The sequence below is a fragment of the Lissotriton helveticus genome, chromosome 12 (genome assembly GCF_964261635.1).
Source record: "Lissotriton helveticus chromosome 12, aLisHel1.1, whole genome shotgun sequence".
Classification (NCBI taxonomy): domain Eukaryota; kingdom Metazoa; phylum Chordata; class Amphibia; order Caudata; family Salamandridae; genus Lissotriton; species Lissotriton helveticus.
Window position 1 is genome coordinate 312868164 of NC_136073.1, and position 18494 is coordinate 312886657.

The 18494-nt window shown below is 44.7% G+C and overlaps 1 protein-coding gene and 1 long non-coding RNA gene across 5 annotated transcripts in view; one reads left to right on the forward strand and one right to left on the reverse strand.

Moving 5' to 3' along the window:
* Positions 1-18494, forward strand: part of CMC2 (C-X9-C motif containing 2) — a 105804-nt gene that overhangs the window by 20958 nt on the left and 66352 nt on the right. The window lies entirely within an intron of this gene.
* On the reverse strand, positions 203-17595 carry LOC144798423 (uncharacterized). The gene is made up of 4 exons (XR_013603537.1): positions 17440-17595; positions 1168-1274; positions 883-978; positions 203-459 (listed from the first exon to the last, which is right to left on the reverse strand). It is a non-coding gene; the product is annotated as an uncharacterized LOC144798423 (long non-coding RNA).

Sequence of the window (18494 nt, forward strand, 5' to 3'; positions counted from 1 at the left end):
AATAAGAACATGCGCGGGAGGTTCCAATAACTCTAGAGACTAAGTCGTTCAAAGCATTTTTACAGTTGCCCACAAAAACGCTGTGAAGTATCAAATCATTTTATTTTATTTTATTTTCATATATTTCTAAATAAGAAAGCATTCATTTGTTCAGAAAGATTTTTTTTTTTTCATAGACATTAAAAACATACTTTAACAATATTAGCCCAGCACAAAAAGCACTAAAATATTATATACAGAACTCATTCATACTCTCAGGCATACACACATTCAGCCATCATCATATACATCAGAAACGAAAACTGTAAACACATTTAAGACCAACAAACAAAAGAAAGCGCCGACGCGCGTTTCGGAAAAAGTGCCAACATTGAGGATTCCTTCATCAGGGTGCAGGTAGAGATTAATTACATTTTCATTTCAGTTTTGCTGGACAACAGACTGCAAAGAGTAGCGTTTCTGTGGGCAAAAGGGCAAAATATATCAATTCAAATTTAAAAAAGGCAGGGAGGGAGACTGGTCATCATAGGCATACAACAAACATATATTCATATTTACACATTAAAAATATATATACATACGCTTGCACACCAATGTCTCATAGATAGTTGCAACACAAGAAATTCATAGTGAGGTTTAGTGCGGAACTGATTATCCTGTCAAGCTGAATACCAATAAGACAGAAAAACGGAGTATAGAATAGTGGACACATAGTCACTAAACTAGCAATCTACTCATGATGACCCAGAATAGACTAACTCTACAATTTAAGTGTCATCAGTTAAAAGGAAAATAGAGAAACAAACAAGGGTGATACCTCGGAGTACTTTCCAAAGTTTTATATCTATAGTGCATGGTCTCACAGAGAACTAAGTTGCTCACCTCTTGCAGGGACCCAAGTACTAATTCAATGGGCGAGCTGAAGTAAGAAGCCTCTAGATACACGTAGGTCTAAAACATATACCAAAAAACAGGATGCTGTAAAGGGGAGAGAAAAAGCGTTTGGCTTTACACCATTCCAAACGTAAATATACATATTAGCAAAGAACATAGAATGAACTCCATAAAGAGCCTCATTTAGACGACAATCTGTACATCCAAAAATAAATCTAAGTAGAATACGTTTAAATAAAAAGGTGACACAAGAAAATAGATTTGCAAAAGTACCTCCAAGATTTCAGAGTGAGCATGTATAAACCCAGGGGCAGCAGACCGATAATATGAGGACCCCAATAAGGTCACATGGAGTCTTAAAGTCCGTGCATACAAAATTTCTGAAACAAGAATAAGTGTTCCTATAATTATTATGATTTCGCATTCACAGCCACTAGTAGTATATGCTGTGCTTCCACTACACCCACCTTACTGCCAACCCTCCACCCAAACTCTTGACCCTCCTGCCATCAAGGTGGCCCTCGATCACATCACACTTTTTTGCCCCTGCGAAAATGTTTGTGAGTACTTATGCTCTGATCCCTCCACATCATGTTCACCTTTTTTATTTTTATTAATTACTCTTGTAGGATGGTCTGGCAGCTTGCTTGTTTGTTTAATAGGTGTATTCGAATTTAAAGCCCATACAAACTTTACTTTGATTCAATATAACTATTGAAAACAATCAAGAATTATTTAAGGCCAATACAATAGTATTAAAGTGTAGTCTTGTCATTTTCTGCGCTCCTGGAATTTCCGTTGAATTACCCAAGCAGTGGTGAAAACCTTACAATTACAAGGTACTATAAATTATATTCAGAGGAATAGCACAACACACAAGCCTCTCTTCCAGCAAAAGTCTTAAATAAAGGTAAAAGCCAATTTTTGCTGACGCGCTCATATAAGAATCGAATTAACATCAGCCCATTTCCTTGACACATGTTCTGCATCTAATATAAAGCGATTGGGTTTGGGGAGGGTCCATACTGTGGAGATGAGGCTTTGAGCCCGACCTTTGTATTGGCAAGGACATAGCACCTCTTGGCTTTAATAGTCACTTATTGTAATTCTCAACCCATTATCGGCCTGGATTTTACTTGGTGTCAGTCCCTAGCCTGTAGTGTCGGGGTAGAGACAAAAATCAGGGTGTTGTAGGTTGTAACACAAACACTTTATGTGCTTACACCATGGAAGTGATGAAATAGCCTCCTTGGAAAAAAGATCCCTCAATGTATCCCTAAACAGGATTGGTCCACACCCCTATATCCAGAAGAGGGGGACTCTGCACTGGGTATAAGAAAAGCTTAAAATACCCAATTGTTTCAGGAGGAGCAGTGTGGGGTAACTGGGGGAGTGGCAATTATGAAATTAAAAATATTTTCGAGACTAGACAGTTAATTTCTGAAAGTCTTCCTATTTCTGCCCCATGAAGTCAACTACTAATGCACTGTGCATTATCAACCGTAAGAGCTGCTGACACACTTAGGGTTAAGTGATTGCAGGCCGTCCACAGCTGAACTCGAGGTGTTCCTAATCTTTTCAGCTGTTATTTTCACTTGCCAAAGGCGACAAACCTGAGTACTCTGGTCAAATTCAGTGTCTTTGGGCAAAGCAGTTCCATTACGAACATACATTTTTTTCAACTTTTGCTTGGAACCCACTGTTAGTATTTGGATTTCTGCACTTTAATTATCAGCTTAACATGAGTATGGAACTTTTCAAATTTTGCCAAGAGCAGCTCAAACCAATTTTCAGTACGAACGCACAGAATAGCGTCCTTGACATAAGTGGGAATAGGACTGGCAGCTGCAATTTGCTACTAGGCCACCCCTTTCCCTAAATATGCTTTTGCACACTTAAATATATATATATATATATATATATATATATATATATATATATATATATATATATATATATATATATATATATATAGCCGCTTTTCTCTCCCTATTGAAAGGAGTTTATGAGACGCACACGGTATCCAGATTTGGCAGACAGCCTTTTATTGCAGTGTGAGGCACCTGACGCGTTTCGTTTGGGCTGCAAACTTCTTCAGAGGTGACGCCTCAATCATGCAAATGTTCGTGAGTGGGTTCAGCTAATTGTTCTCACTTATATGCCCCGCCTCTTGACGCTGCTGGCGGTTTGCTGGGCATTGTGGTAGCTGAAGTCCACTGCGGCATTGAGTGTTAGTTACTGGCGTTTTGCCGCATGGGGTAAATGTTGTTGCCTTCACTCGGCAGAGTGTCAGTTCCGATCTGCATACAGGGATTTTGTTAACCTTGCCAGTCCCCTCGAGCGTGGTTGACTCGGCAGGTTATGTGCTGCAGTTCTTCTCTTTGCGCGAAGGTCGGTGACCTGTTAACTGGTTATCCTGGAACGTGCTGGTGTCCATTTCAATGCCCAGCAAACCGCCAGCAGCGTCAAGAGGCGGGGCATATAAGTGAGAACAATTAGCTGAACCCACTCACGAACATTTGCATGATTGAGGCGTCACCTCTGAAGAAGTTTGCAGCCCAAACGAAACGCGTCAGGTGCCTCACACTGCAATAAAAGGCTGTCTGCCAAATCTGGATACCGTGTGCGTCTCATAAACTCCTTTCAATATATATATATATATATATATATATATATATGTATATATATATGCAAAAGACAAGATTCCTTTGTAAGAAACACGCCGCACACCACTGTTTGAATTACGCTGTTCGTTTTTATTTCTTGTAGGTCTCCCACCTACGCGTTTCGGACTGCACAGAGTCCCTGTTCACGGTGTCAAACGTTAGTCCTTTGTTTGTTTCACACATTTATACTGTTTCAACCATTAGGCACATTATGATGCATTATGGGTACAGTAGGCAAAACGTTATTTCATTTTTTTGTGTATGGTGCTAACTTTATTAGCTCAATTCACATTGTGGGGTTGCTGGTGTATCACACTGTGCTTTATTTTAAAAGGGATTGAGAGCATAGTGCTCTGTTATATTGATATCAGCGTCAAGTGCGTTGATATACTGTAGTCCTTTATATTGGGACTATCATTGTTGAGTGTTGATCTCTCATAAATATAAAGAGTTTGGAAATTTATATGCATTCATATAAACATATTTAATGGCTGAGTGCCTGAAATTATGCCAATGTGATACTCGTCAGCTAGCCCACAAGTGTGACAAATTAAAAACTAATTTTTTGTTTATCAGTATATCATCTGTGTTTTGTCAATTGTATTCGCAAATTATTCAATAAACAGTAAATTGCTATACTTTTACTTTGAGGATGTTCAGTTTTTCATCTTTGTCATATTCGGATAATCTAAAGGAAATAAGGAATGTTCCACAATATTGTTCATCATAAGTGGACATACATTTCCTCATCCCCGTTGAGACCCTTCGGGGTTTTGGTTTTAAATCTAATTATCAATTTTGATTCGAGGCGTCTAAGTTTTGTTAGTTTGTCACCACCTCTTTCATTCTCCTTTATCATTGCGATGCCTGAGTATTTAATGTCCATCCATGTTTTTCCAGGATGTGTCCTGAAATGTTTCGCGATTGCATAGCTATAATCACAATTGGAGATCGATCTAATATGTTCCAAAATTCTTTTCTTGAGGGGGCAGGATGTTGAGCCAATGTATTTCATCCCACAGAAACATTGAAGTTGATAGACCACAAATTGTGATTCACATGTTATTTTTTCTTTTATTTCAAATATTCGTCCTTTGGGATCTCTTAGTGTTTTTACATTTTGCCCTATTTTGCAAGCTTTGCATGTTAAGCATTTGGTGAAGCCATGTTGTCTTTTTTCCAACCAAGTGATTGGTTTGTTGATTTTAAAATGGCTGTTGACGATGGTGTCTTGTATCGATGGTGCCTTTCGGAACGTTATCAAAGGTCTCTCTCCAATCAATGTCCCAATTTCAGTGTCTTTTTTTAGTACACTCCAGTATTTTGTTAGTATGTTTCGAATTTTGAAACTCTCTTTTGAGTAAGTTAGAATCATTCTTGGTCTGTCATCTTCAGTTTTAAGTTTGGTATCTTTTGCGATTAATGTTTCTGCTCTTGTTTTTTGCCTGGCTCGTTTCTCCCCTTTGATGATATCAGAATGTTTATATCCACGATTGCTGAAGCGATCCTTGGTTTCCTTAAATTTTGTTTCCATTTCTTCTTTTTCTGAACAATTTCTTCGCATGCGTAGAAATTCTCCATACGGTATGCTTTGTTTTAATGATGTAGGATGAAAGCTGGTACCGTATAAAACACTGTTTGTTGACGTTTTCTTTCTGAATACAGATGTTTCCAATCTGTTGTTTTTTATGTAGATTTTTGTGTCTAAGAAGTCTATTTCTTTTTTCTGAATATTGGATGTAAATTGTAAACCTACTTGATTTTCATTCAGAACCCCAATGTATTCAGTTAGTTGCTGTTTAGTTCCTTTCCACAATAGGAACAGGTCATCAATGAACCTGAGCCAAAGAACCACGTTTTTAGTGTACATTTCATTTTCTTCTCCCCAAGCTATGTTTTTCTCCCACCATCCCATGGTGAGATTGGCATAGCTTGGGGAGAAAGACACCCCCATGGCACAGCCACATGTTTGAGCATACATCTTTTGATTGAACAAAAATACATTATTGTTTAAACAAAAAGTTATCATTTCAATCAACATGTTGGAATGTCTTATTTCTGAAATTGGTCTTTGATTCAAGAAATATCTGATGGCATTTAGTCCCACATCATGTTGTATCGAGGTGTAAAGAGACACCACATCTATCGTTGCTAGCCAATACTCTGAATGCCACTCACAATTAGATCAAACAAGTCATACTACTAACTGTAATCAATTGTGTTTTGTTTATTTCGAACCAAATTTGAAAAACATAGCTTGGGGAGAAGAAAACGTCAACAAACAGTGTTTTATACGGTACCAGCTTTCATCCTACATCATTAAAACAAAGCATACCGTATGGAGAATTTCTACGCATGCGAAGAAATTGTTCAGAAAAAGAAGAAATGGAAACAAAATTTAAGGAAACCAAGGATCGCTTCAGCAATCGTGGATATAAACATTCTGATATCATCAAAGGGGAGAAACGAGCCAGGCAAAAAACAAGAGCAGAAACATTAATCGCAAAAGATACCAAACTTAAAACTGAAGATGACAGACCAAGAATGATTCTAACTTACTCAAAAGAGAGTTTCAAAATTCGAAACATACTAACAAAATACTGGAGTGTACTAAAAAAAGACACTGAAATTGGGACATTGATTGGAGAGAGACCTTTGATAACGTTCCGAAAGGCACCATCGATACAAGACACCATCGTCAACAGCCATTTTAAAATCAACAAACCAATCACTTGGTTGGAAAAAAGACAACATGGCTTCACCAAATGCTTAACATGCAAAGCTTGCAAAATAGGGCAAAATGTAAAAACACTAAGAGATCCCAAAGGACGAATATTTGAAATAAAAGAAAAAATAACATGTGAATCACAATTTGTGGTCTATCAACTTCAATGTTTCTGTGGGATGAAATACATTGGCTCAACATCCTGCCCCCTCAAGAAAAGAATTTTGGAACATATTAGATCGATCTCCAATTGTGATTATAGCTATGCAATCGCGAAACATTTCAGGACACATCCTGGAAAAACATGGATGGACATTAAATACTCAGGCATCGCAATGATAAAGGAGAATGAAAGAGGTGGTGACAAACTAACAAAACTTAGACGCCTCGAATCAAAATTGATAATTAGATTTAAAACCAAAACCCCGAAGGGTCTCAACGGGGATGAGGAAATGTATGTCCACTTATGATGAACAATATTGTGGAACATTCCTTATTTCCTTTAGATTATCCGAATATGACAAAGATGAAAAACTGAACATCCTCAAAGTAAAAGTATAGCAATTTACTGTTTATTGAATAATTTGCGAATACAATTGACAAAACACAGATGATATACTGATAAACAAAAAATTAGTTTTTAATTTGTCACACTTGTGGGCTAGCTGACGAGTATCACATTGGCATAATTTCAGGCACTCAGCCATTAAATATGTTTATATGAATGCATATAAATTTCCAAACTCTTTATATTTATGAGAGATCAACACTCAACAATGATAGTCCCAATATAAAGGACTACAGTATATCAACGCACTTGACGCTGATATCAATATAACAGAGCACTATGCTCTCAATCCCTTTTAAAATAAAGCACAGTGTGATACACCAGCAACCCCACAATGTGAATTGAGCTAATAAAGTTAGCACCATACACAAAAAAATGAAATAACGTTTTGCCTACTGTACCCATAATGCATCATAATGTGCCTAATGGTTGAAACAGTATAAATGTGTGAAACAAACAAAGGACTAACGTTTGACACCGTGAACAGGGACTCTGTGCAGTCCGAAACGCGTAGGTGGGAGACCTACAAGAAATAAAAACGAACAGCGTAATTCAAACAGTGGTGTGCGGCGTGTTTCTTACAAAGGAATCTTGTCTTTTGCATAATATTGCGAGTGTGTCTCAATCCTCGCCGCTAGCACCGGCTTCAAGCAGCTCCCCCCTCTTGGGACATTTGCTCGTGAATGTATATATATATATATATATATAAGTTTACCACTACAAGGTGGGCCTGTGACTAAAAAAATGGCTGCTGCATCATGCTTGGGAGGGAGGGGTGAGGGGGGGTGAGCAGACACCAGACCAAATTGAGAGTGTGCAAAAGGCCGCTTTTATTGAAACAGGTGCATATTTACAACAATACAAACCTGGCAAACCGCCTCACAAAACTAGTCCTCACTAAATAAGATGTTACCTTACAACCCCAAACGTCAGGCCCGCCCTTAACACGTCACAAACCCCGCCCCCACCCAGCACAACATAATTACAATTCAAACAATACCATAACCTGATAATCATTTAAATATCATCCCAACCCACCGCATAACATCACATTCCAAAAAATACCCACCAACAACTTACATTACCCAAAACTTTGTAACCACCCCACGAAACAACTATTTAAACTTTTCCAGCCATAGCCCAACTTTAGCAAAAACCCCAACAACCTTCATGTCCCTGCTGACCAATAACGCCCAATTTCCGCACGGCACCTGTTCCAAGCGACAAAGAACAAAATGTTTGTTACCCCATATCCACCTGTTCCGACAAAAAAGACCAAAAATTATGGAAGCATAAACTAAATAAATAAATAAATAAATTTAAATAAATAAATAAAAGACCCGGGGAAAAGGAAACAGAGCTAACCGAGAATAGGGAGGGAGGGGGTAAATTTTTTTGGATAATCTAAAGAGCTCCCGGCCACCAGGTCATTCAACCTAAAATGGTGGCCGGGAGGAGGAGCCAAAGGAATATATAGCTGGGCTCCCTCAGTAGTAACCGAGGGAGCCCAAAACAAGCCCAAATGCAGCCCAAGGCTGGCCTCTGATGACACCCCCCCCCCCCACTAGCCCCTCCCAATCAGCCCGGGGGTGGGGACCTCCCTACGGTCGGCTGCCCCCCCCCCAAGCCCCCCTTGGGAGGGAGGGGTGAGGGGGGGTGAGCAGACACCAGACCAAATTGAGAGTGTGCAAAAGGCCGCTTTTATTGAAACAGGTGCATATTTACAACAATACAAACCTGGCAAACCGCCTCACAAAACTAGTCCTCACTAAATAAGATGATACCTTACAACCCCAAACGTCAGGCCCGCCCTTAACACGTCACAAACCCCGCCCCCACCCAGCACAACATAATTACAATTCAAACAATACCATAACCTGATAATCATTTAAATATCATCCCAACCCACCGCATAACATCACATTCCAAAAAATACCCACCAACAACTTACATTACCCAAAACTTTGTAACCACCCCACGAAACAACTATTTAAACTTTTCCAGCCATAGCCCAACTTTAGCAAAAACCCCAACAACCTTCATGTCCCTGCTGACCAATAACGCCCAATTTCCGCCACCCAGAAAAGAGGGGGAAGGAATTACCCTCCTCTCTTTCTGCCCCCCAAAACTAACCAACCCAGGAACCAGAACACCTCAACCCAAAAAATTTTGAATCTTCAAGCACCTGGAGAGTACCTCTCGCAATTCCAGTAAATATAAATCCATCCCTATACGAGACAAATGAACACCATCGCTGCGAAAAAACTCCATATTGTCATAACGGATGTCCTTATGGGACACCCGCCCAAAACCCAGATCTCTACAAAAACGGGAAACCTCCAAATTCAACTTCCTTCGCGCCTTATCAACCGCCCTAGGCTTGATCGCGCCCCTCCAGGTTCTTCTAGGGACCAACTCTGTCCATAAGACATGGCAGCCCGCCCATTGTTGACGAATAAGGGAAAGATCTTTCTTCATGGCTCTCAATAAAACCACCCCTTTCACCCCACAAAGGTCATTCTCACCAAGGTGCAAGAGCAGTACATCAGGACAAATACCTCCCACCAACCAAGAATTCAAGGCCGGAATAAGCTCCCTCCAGAGCATACCTCCCTTCCCCTTCCATACAACATTAAACAAACGAGAATTAAAACCAAGCGTGGGACCAAAATAGCTTCTTATAGCTTGATCTTCCGCACGCCTAATGAAGGAATGTCCCACTATCCAGATCGTCATGACAGAAGAACGGGGGCCGGCCACTGAACCTGAAAAAGAAAAGCAGCATCAAACTCAAGAAAAATTATCATCCGCAGGCGCCAAAACAGGATCAGTACGCACATAGCGCCTAAAACAGTTGGAAGACCAACGCCCTAAAGACATAATGTCCTGCTGCGACCAACCCCTGTTATGAGCTTCCGTTGCTGCCCCAATCCTGAAAGAATGTGTACCATACTGTGTCTCATCCAGGCCCATGAAGCGCAGCGCTTTACGCAGAACCATGCGCAGCTGATACTCAGTCACCCTGGAACCATCCATATGTCAAAAACAGGGCCCTCAAAGGCGGCCCCCGAACAGTCCCGCAAACGCCTGGCCCACCTCAAAGGACACGTCTCAGGAGGGGAAGAAGCTTCCAGCCAAATGCCCCTCCCCTTGCTGTGTTGATCAGTTTTTGCCCGAGCCAACCAGACGTGCAACCCTGTTTCCAAAAATCGAACATTCCCCCATCCCACCCCAAAAACAACTTTCGACCCCAGTAACTCCGAAACTCTGAAAGCACCGAAAAACATTCAAACCATAAGAGTAGAAAACAGGCAAACCTCAAACTCATTCAAACAAACTGAAGGCAAAACCTGCAAAACTCGGGCCAATGTCTGCCAAGACAAAGGTTGGCGAACCATGTGTTCCCTACCCCTCTCTCTAGACCAACCTTCAAGCATACGCTTCCCCACCTCCCCTGCTGAAGGAGAATAGCCCCACAGTAATTTGCCCACAAACGCAATACCAGCCAATTTTCCAGCAATCGTCACACGTGTCAAACCCCTGTCCATCAAGTGAAGAATGAACTGTACCACATCTTCAGATCGTCTCCAGCCCGGAGCGCGCCAGCCGGCCCCAGATTCCAAAAACTCTTTCCAGGCCAATTCATACGCTGCCCTAGTGGAAACTGCGAGCGAACCTACCACCAGCTGCAAAACCCTGTCTCGCCTACAGTCCACAGATGTTCTGGCATGCGGGTCGGCGTCCTGTCCGCCTCCGAGGCTAGCCCATGGAATCTCTCCCACTGTGAACGAGACAAAGCATCCGCAATGTCATTGTCCACCCCAGGAATGTGTAAGGCCTTAAAACTGATGTCATACGTCAAGCACCCCAACACAAAGACTCGCAAGAGCTTCAAGATGTGAGCATCCCTGGCCGACTGCCGATTGATAATGTCCACCACAGCCTTATTATCAATTCGAAACAGCACTTTTTTGTGAGCAAGCTCCTGCCCCCACAAAGTCAACGCCACCACCACAGGGAAAAGCTCAAGGAAGGCAATACTCCTGCCACCGTTCTTCCACGCAGCAGGCCACTGTTCAGCGCACCATCTGCCCTGCCAGTAAAGACCGAAACCATCACTGCCTGCAGCATCTGAAAAAATTTGGACGTCCCAAATCCAATTCTCTTCTCTGTACAGAGGAATGCCATTGAAAGAGTGTAAAAAGGCTACCCACATCCGCAGATCCTCCTTAACACCTGCTGACAAGCGAACGTGATGGTGAGGTAAAAACTGACCAGACAGAGCTCTACCCAAACGCCTGCAAAAAGTTCTACCTGCCCTGACCACCCTACAAGCAAAGTTAAGATGGCCCAGCAGCACCTGAACTTCCTTCACTGTCACCTTTGCCTTGTTCAACATAACATGTAAGAGGTCCAACATTTTTTCTTTTTTATCCACTGGTAAGCGTGCCTCCATAACATTAGAATCAATCTCGATCCCCAAAAAAGACATGGTCGCGCAGGGGCCCATTGTCTTTTCCGGTGCCAATGGCACACCTAAAAATTCCATCAGAGTTTGGAATGTTCGCAAAGCATTCTGGCATGCTGAGGAATTGGGAGCGCCTACAAAAAAGAAATCATCCAGGTAGTGAGTCACAAGCTGATGTCCTGATGTGTCGGTGAAAAACCATTGGAGAAATGTGCTAAAGGTCTCAAATAACGCACAGGATATGGAACAACCCATTGGTAGAGCCTTATCCACATACCACTTCCCCTGAAATTGAATCCCCAAAAAGATCCCAATCCCCAGGATGTACTGGCAATAAACGGAAAGCAGATTTGATGTCACATTTTGCCATCGCCGCACCAGTGCCGGCAGATACAACCAGGGCCATGGCCACATCCACTGAAGAATAAGACACTGAAGCAGCCTCACCATCAATGAAATCGTTAACTGATGAGCCCTCCGGCCATGACAAATGTTGAATCAAACGAAATTGCCCAGGCTCTTTTTTAGGCACCACACCAATTGGGGAGACAATAAGATTTTCCAAGGGCCAATCATCAAAAGGACCCGCCATCCTTCCCTCACGCACTTCCTTATCCAATTTGTCTTGCACCACCTCTGGATGTTCATTGGCCGACAATAGATTCTTTGACCACCGCCGCAACCGCGGCCCTGTGTAACCAAGACGAAAACCTTCCTGAAAACCATCCAACAATAACTTAGCAGCCTCGACATTCCCGTAGCCCCTCAGAGCCACAGCCAAGTGAAAAGGATTAACTGGCGTATGAGCCTTTGGGCCCAGTTCCAGAAGTGTGTTTCCCCCCCCCTGTTAGGTTGAGGCTGCTGTGCAGGAGCAGGGGCATTGGCTGTCTGTTGTGACCACTGTCTGCCCCCTGTAACCCGAGGCCCCCAACACCTGGACAGTGGGTGCGTTCTACCACATTGGGAGCATTCGTGTCTAAATTTGCAATACTCCCTCGGGCAATATCCTCTGTTAAAATCCCAACAGGTCCCATTGGCAGATTGGACTGACGCAGCTGCACCCACCCCTCCCCGAGTGGGCTTACCCTGAAAGGGCCGAGAAGGTAATGGATACCCACTAGCTGTGAACATTGTCTTACCACCTGCCGATGCTCCCATAGTGTGTTGCCACAAGTCATTATCCAACTCCCCCCATTTCGCTTCAGGATCCCAAGCCATCCGAGCCCGGAATTCCTCATCGTACTGTGACCAGGCATAACCACTGCCAGTAATCTGCGCTTTTCTGATCACATCCATATACTTAAAAAGTGCCACACAGCGCTCAGGGAATTTCTCACAGTATACGCTAGCATATATAAGAAATGCCGCTGTCCAGTTTTCTATGGTCAAAGGAACCCTTGGGCGCTTGGCCAACTCATACTCTTCCTCCTTAGACCCCTCCTTAGACCTAACTTCCCTATGTAAAAGCTTCAACAATTCAACGTACTCCCCTTTCCAAATCCTTTCCTTAGTGGACAGCATTAGATGAGCGCCCAACGGTTTTGTGACGCCCATGTAAGGCAATTTCTTTATTTTAAGCTCCTTGCTGTGTGGGGGGTCCTTACCTACCTCCATGGGCTCCGTAACAGTCCCAGAATCCACCTTAGAACCCACCCCCCCGTCACCCGTACCCACTCCTTGATCCTTAACATAGCGACCTTTGTGGAGCTTAAGATCCACACCCTCTGAAGGAGGATCCCCCCCTGTCCCAACAGAAACCATCAATGGCTTGTCTCGCGGCCCAGCAAGCTCACCTGGATTCAATAAAGGAAGTTGGGCCGGCCTCGCTCTCCATGCCATCTGTTCAACATCGACGCCTGACCGAGGAACCCTCACTCCGGGGCCGCTCTCCTGAGTTGGTCTGGAAACTGTCGGTCTCGGACGCACCACCACCGGTGCCTGTAAAACATCATCAGAAGCGTGAAAAAGCCCCCCCCTTGCACCCTCAGCACGTATCTCGCCCTCCTCAGGGCTCTCCTCATCGTAATCTAGAACCAAAGATTCCTCCAACCTAGGAGGGGTCAACACCTTTGACGGACTTCTGAAACCAACCTGGGCCTTACCAGCCCGTACTGACACCTGAGGAGGGGGAGCCGACTGGACCCGTCTGTACTCCCCCGAACGTTTAACAGTGTTGTACACCTGAACCAACGATAAATCCCTTTGTTGATGAGAAGAAACATTTGGGGCCAGCGAGGACGCGCCGGTCCTGCTTCTGCCAACCCCGCCGATATCCAGAGAACCTGACAATGGGGCCAGCGAGGACGCGCCGGGTCCGCTTCTGCCAACCCCGCCGATACCTGTAGAAAGAGAAGTTGGGGCCAGCGAGGACGCGCCCGACCTGCTTCTGCTGACCGTGCCGAGATCCTGAAAGGAAGACGTTGGGGCCAACGAGGTCGCGCCTGACCTGCTTAAGTTGACCGCGCCGGGGTCCCTCGCCGGTACGGGGTATGCCGCGCCAGACTCCACCCTCCCTTCTCCTTGGTGTAACTGGGCCGCACTCCACCCTACCAAGTCTGCCTCTCCACGACGCTCTCTGACCTGCAAAGAAAAAGGCTGAACTGATGTGCCGGGACCCCTACTACCAGAACGGCCAAAACTATCAACACCACTAGCCATACAAAAACTAGAATCCTTAAACTGCACTTGACCAGCCTCCCGAGAAACAGACCCCTTAGATCGAACCGACAACCCCCGCCGAGGAGGGGAAGGCTCCACGTCCTCACCACCACTACTCCAGTTCAACAGCTCCTGAACAGACTTAGACGCAGGTCCCGATGCCAGACCACCCTGCCCTTTCTGCTGAAAATCTGAGCGGGGCTGCCCCATCCTCCCAAGCGATCTGCCCCCCACAGGCAAACCCGGAAAACTCAAGGTGCCCCCAAAACCACTCAGCATATCAGTGCCCTGGATGGGTGTAGCCCTGCCCGCATCACGAACCCCCTCTGCCCAGGAAGGAAAAACATCTAAACCCTCCCAAGACCTAGCACCCACCTGCCTAACACCACTCTCCTGCAAAGTAAAATTGACAGCACCACCCACAGAAGGCTCAACGAACCCCTTGCCAGCCCCAGAAACATCCTGTGTATCACACGACAAGACACGACCATACTGCTGACCCAGCAAACCTGCCCCTGCTCTCCTTTCCACCTGTGCCCACTCCCCCTCCCCCACAGAACCACTGAGCACAGAAAGGACCTCCCCCCGGGTAGAGGCAGGGGGGGAAAACAACAGGGGGCTATATGGCACAAAAGCAGACTGTACTGCACCACCGGCAACATCACTAGCATGCACAACCTCCCCAGAAAAAAGGGCCGGCGTCGAAAAGTGATCACCACCAGCCCCCGCGCATACAAGTGGAGTTACAGCCTGACCATTCCCTCGAGCCCCCAAATCCGTGAGATCCATAAACTGTCCCGTAGGCCCAACAGCCGGCAACATGCCCTCACCGCCAGCGCGAGGCCCGGGGATTCCAGCGCGCGCATGCGCATCAACCGCCAGCTCCCCACTCAATAGCTCTGCGTCATGCGACACGGAGGCAGAAGCCGAGCGCTTCCTGCCTCCGCGCTTACCGGCCCGCTTGCCTCTGGCGGCGGGGACCGAAAGCGACCTCACCGGCAGCCCCACAGACACCAGGGGAGCCGGCACCACACCCTCCTCCAATCCCGCCACGCGCGGCGCACCCGTTTCCCCCCCCCCGCATGCGTCACGGTACCAGGGGCCGCTCTCCTAGAGCGCGGGCGGCCCCTCTCACTTACCGCCTCCCTACGTGACTTCTTCGGCGAACCACACGCCGCGACCACTGCCGCAACACGCGCCGAGGCCTGCCGCCGAGGACGCGCCGCTCCAGGCACGTCACCTAAAACAAGGTCCAGGCGTCCAGCCTCACTGAGAAGGCGGATCGCCTCAAGAACTCGGTAATCCTCACCAGACATGTCTAGAATTAAAACACCACAAAATTCAAATTTTTTGGGATAATCTAAAGAGCTCCCGGCCACCAGGTCATTCAACCTAAAATGGTGGCCGGGAGGAGGAGCCAAAGGAATATATAGCTGGGCTCCCTCAGTAGTAACCGAGGGAGCCCAAAACAAGCCCAAATGCAGCCCAAGGCTGGCCTCTGATGACACCCCCCCCCACTAGCCCCTCCCAATCAGCCCGGGGGTGGGGACCTCCCTACGGTCGGCTGCCCCCCCCCAAGCCCCCCTTAGCACACGAATGCATCATCATACTGAGCTAAAACGCTGCTACCGCCATCATCATCATTTTAATGTTCCGGTCCGGAGAAATAATTAAAAAATTGTTTAAAGCCGGTATTATTTCCACGTCTGAGTACATACTTTAAACAGTAAATGTAATAAGAAAACAGTTTAAATTGTGTTCTACAGCTGCCGTAACGGCCTGTGACTGATCATTAAAGAAAACAACAGAAATGTTATGTTAAATATAAATACGTAAAATTCTACTAGAGAATCATGTCCAAGTCTTTGCAGAATGTTAAAACGTTAACAGATGGCCGGCATTTTTCTCCTGGAAAGGTGGCAACCCTATGTGATGCACGTGCGCACACATATCATCAACCTGGGGGCTTTCGTTTGCTGTTCAACATCAGCAATAACCATTTATGTGTTTATTATTATTTCCATACGTAATAGCATTGGCAAAGGGCATTTGCAAAGCAATAAGGCGCGATTTATTGGTTTTGCCAACGTTTGTTTCCATTCCTTTCTAATAAACGGTGTCATTATGACAATCAGTAAAACCTCTTATTCACATTTCCGATCCTATTGCACCATCTTGTGGTGTTATTACTAACTTGCAGTTTGTTCAATTTGGCAACGCATGCTTTGAGCCTTCATTGTTAAAAGGAAGTGTATAATTACGTTTTGAACGTATTTATTTCTTGTTAACACTTTCACTGCCATTAGTGCATACTTGTTTTCCTCTCGGTTTAAAAGCATGTGAATAACATTGCTTTTATAACTCCCAAAGCAGAGCGAACAGCGTCTGTGATTGTTGAACTTTTTTTAGCCGTGTCCGCCTTTGCCTCGCTACATGTATCGCATTTAAAGTGATCCTAGATTATGGCGTTATTCTACGCTTTTACTTGAAATATGTGAAACTTGTGAAAAGGGCTAATCATTTTGAAAATGTGCTCGCCCATAGCTTCGCCTGGGCGATGCGTCTTGTGTGATCATGTCCCTGTAAAAGGACGCTAGGGCGAATATATGGGGTACAGGTTTTTTCTGGGGGAGCGTGTGCCCGTGACAGAAGCGTTAGAGAATCCACCACCATTATAAATGCTTTTTGCTGACTGCAACTTGAAACAAAACATCCCAAATAGATCACAACGCTGCGCTCGTCGAAAAACACGATTGTTTTACCGTGATTTGATATGTTATATGTAGTTGCACATTGTCACATGTGCTTCTTTTCAATTCACCTCACGCTGCTCGCCACTGGGGTTAAGTACTCTTATCCAAAACAATATAAGCCCCTAATTGTAACTCTCTTCTGTTGGATTTAGTGTCCCATATTACGCATGTAATGCCGCAAACACAGAAATGTCACTCAGCAGCTGATTAGCTCTTACAATCCCCACAGATCTGGTAAACTATCGCCCAAAATAAACAGCCCTCACTCTTTATACTTGTAGCAAAAAAAGCCACTTTATTTAGATCAGGTAAACTCTCATAAACTAAAATACTCTTTATTTCAATATGCATACACAATTTGGTAAAATGGGCCAAAACCTTTCACTTTTTCCTTACATGTTTAACTTTCTGACCAAAACCATCAATATATATCTGTTTAGTAAATTTTTTCCAAAACCTTGTTTTTTCCCCTTTTCTTTCATCTTGTATCCAAAAGGATTGGTAAGCCCGCTCCAGACTTACCCACCCCCAAAAAATCGCTCTCCGAGCCTATCTCTCAGAGTAACCTGTCTAATAGTGGCATAAAAGGTTGTTTTTTTTTGGGTGGGAGGATGGGATTTAAACAACCTAAAGAACCTCCCGCCTCCCTGCTATCTCCTCACATCTAATTTGCGCCTAACGCGCATCTCCGAACGTTCTCAGCACACCTGCTCCTGTCTCTCGCGCCACTCTCTGCCCAGTCTGTTCCATTCGGGCGAAAACCCCAGGTGGAGACTGCTCGCGCTACGCTCCCCCTGGGGTACCCAGAGGGTCACTAGCGGGCCTCGTACTGTCACTAACTCGTCTTTTTCTTGAGGGTCCAATCACAGGGACTCCATCTCTGATACTAGCCAGAATCTGAAACTCCAAGCGTCAGTCCAACCGCGGGCAGCGCCTGCTGATGACGCTGCTGCAGCACGCTCCGTGCTGCAGCAGCGTCATCAGCAGGCGCTGCCTGAAGTAACGGTTTACATACGGCTCGGCTGTGACTTCCTCAACAGTGGAGCGGACATTTATGCAGCAGCAGGGCACTAGTCCTAACGAGCATTAAAATGCAATAGGTCTAGCCTTTGATTAAGTTAAAGCCATTTGCTTTGCTAATGGTATTGTATAGCAAAGCAAATGGCTTTAACTTAATAAAAGGCGAGTCCTATTGCATTTTCAAACCCACCTGCTGCCTCACTTCGTCATATCTGCCCCCCTTCATTTACACACAGCACCCTCTTAATTAAATTTTAGTTTCGACCTGATTAGTCAATGTCAACCGAGTTTAAATTAAAAGATTAATTGAAGGAAATAGGTCAATTTCTGCGTTTTCTCTCATTCCTTTGTCAGTGCGGGTGCAATGACTGATGTGGGAGGTCCTAATTGACGCAAGCCCCACGGGCTCCCCTATACGTCATGTGTGGGGGCATGCATACCAAGCATCCATGGTCTGCTCTGTAAGACACGTGAGGTCATATTATGCTCAAGGTCCCTCTACCCCACACATCACTTAGTGATGTATTTATTTATTTATCTTATTTACTGCAGTTTTATATAGCGCAGACGTTACCCAAAGGTGTCAGAGCGCTTAATAGAGCCAAGTAAGTTACATGAGAAGATTTACACACCAACGAGTTCCAAATACAATCAGGATAATAATCATGAAATTAAAAACATGCAATATTGCAGCGAGGCCTCGTTGTGGGGGCTCCGCGTCACTGTGTGAGGTCATAATGTA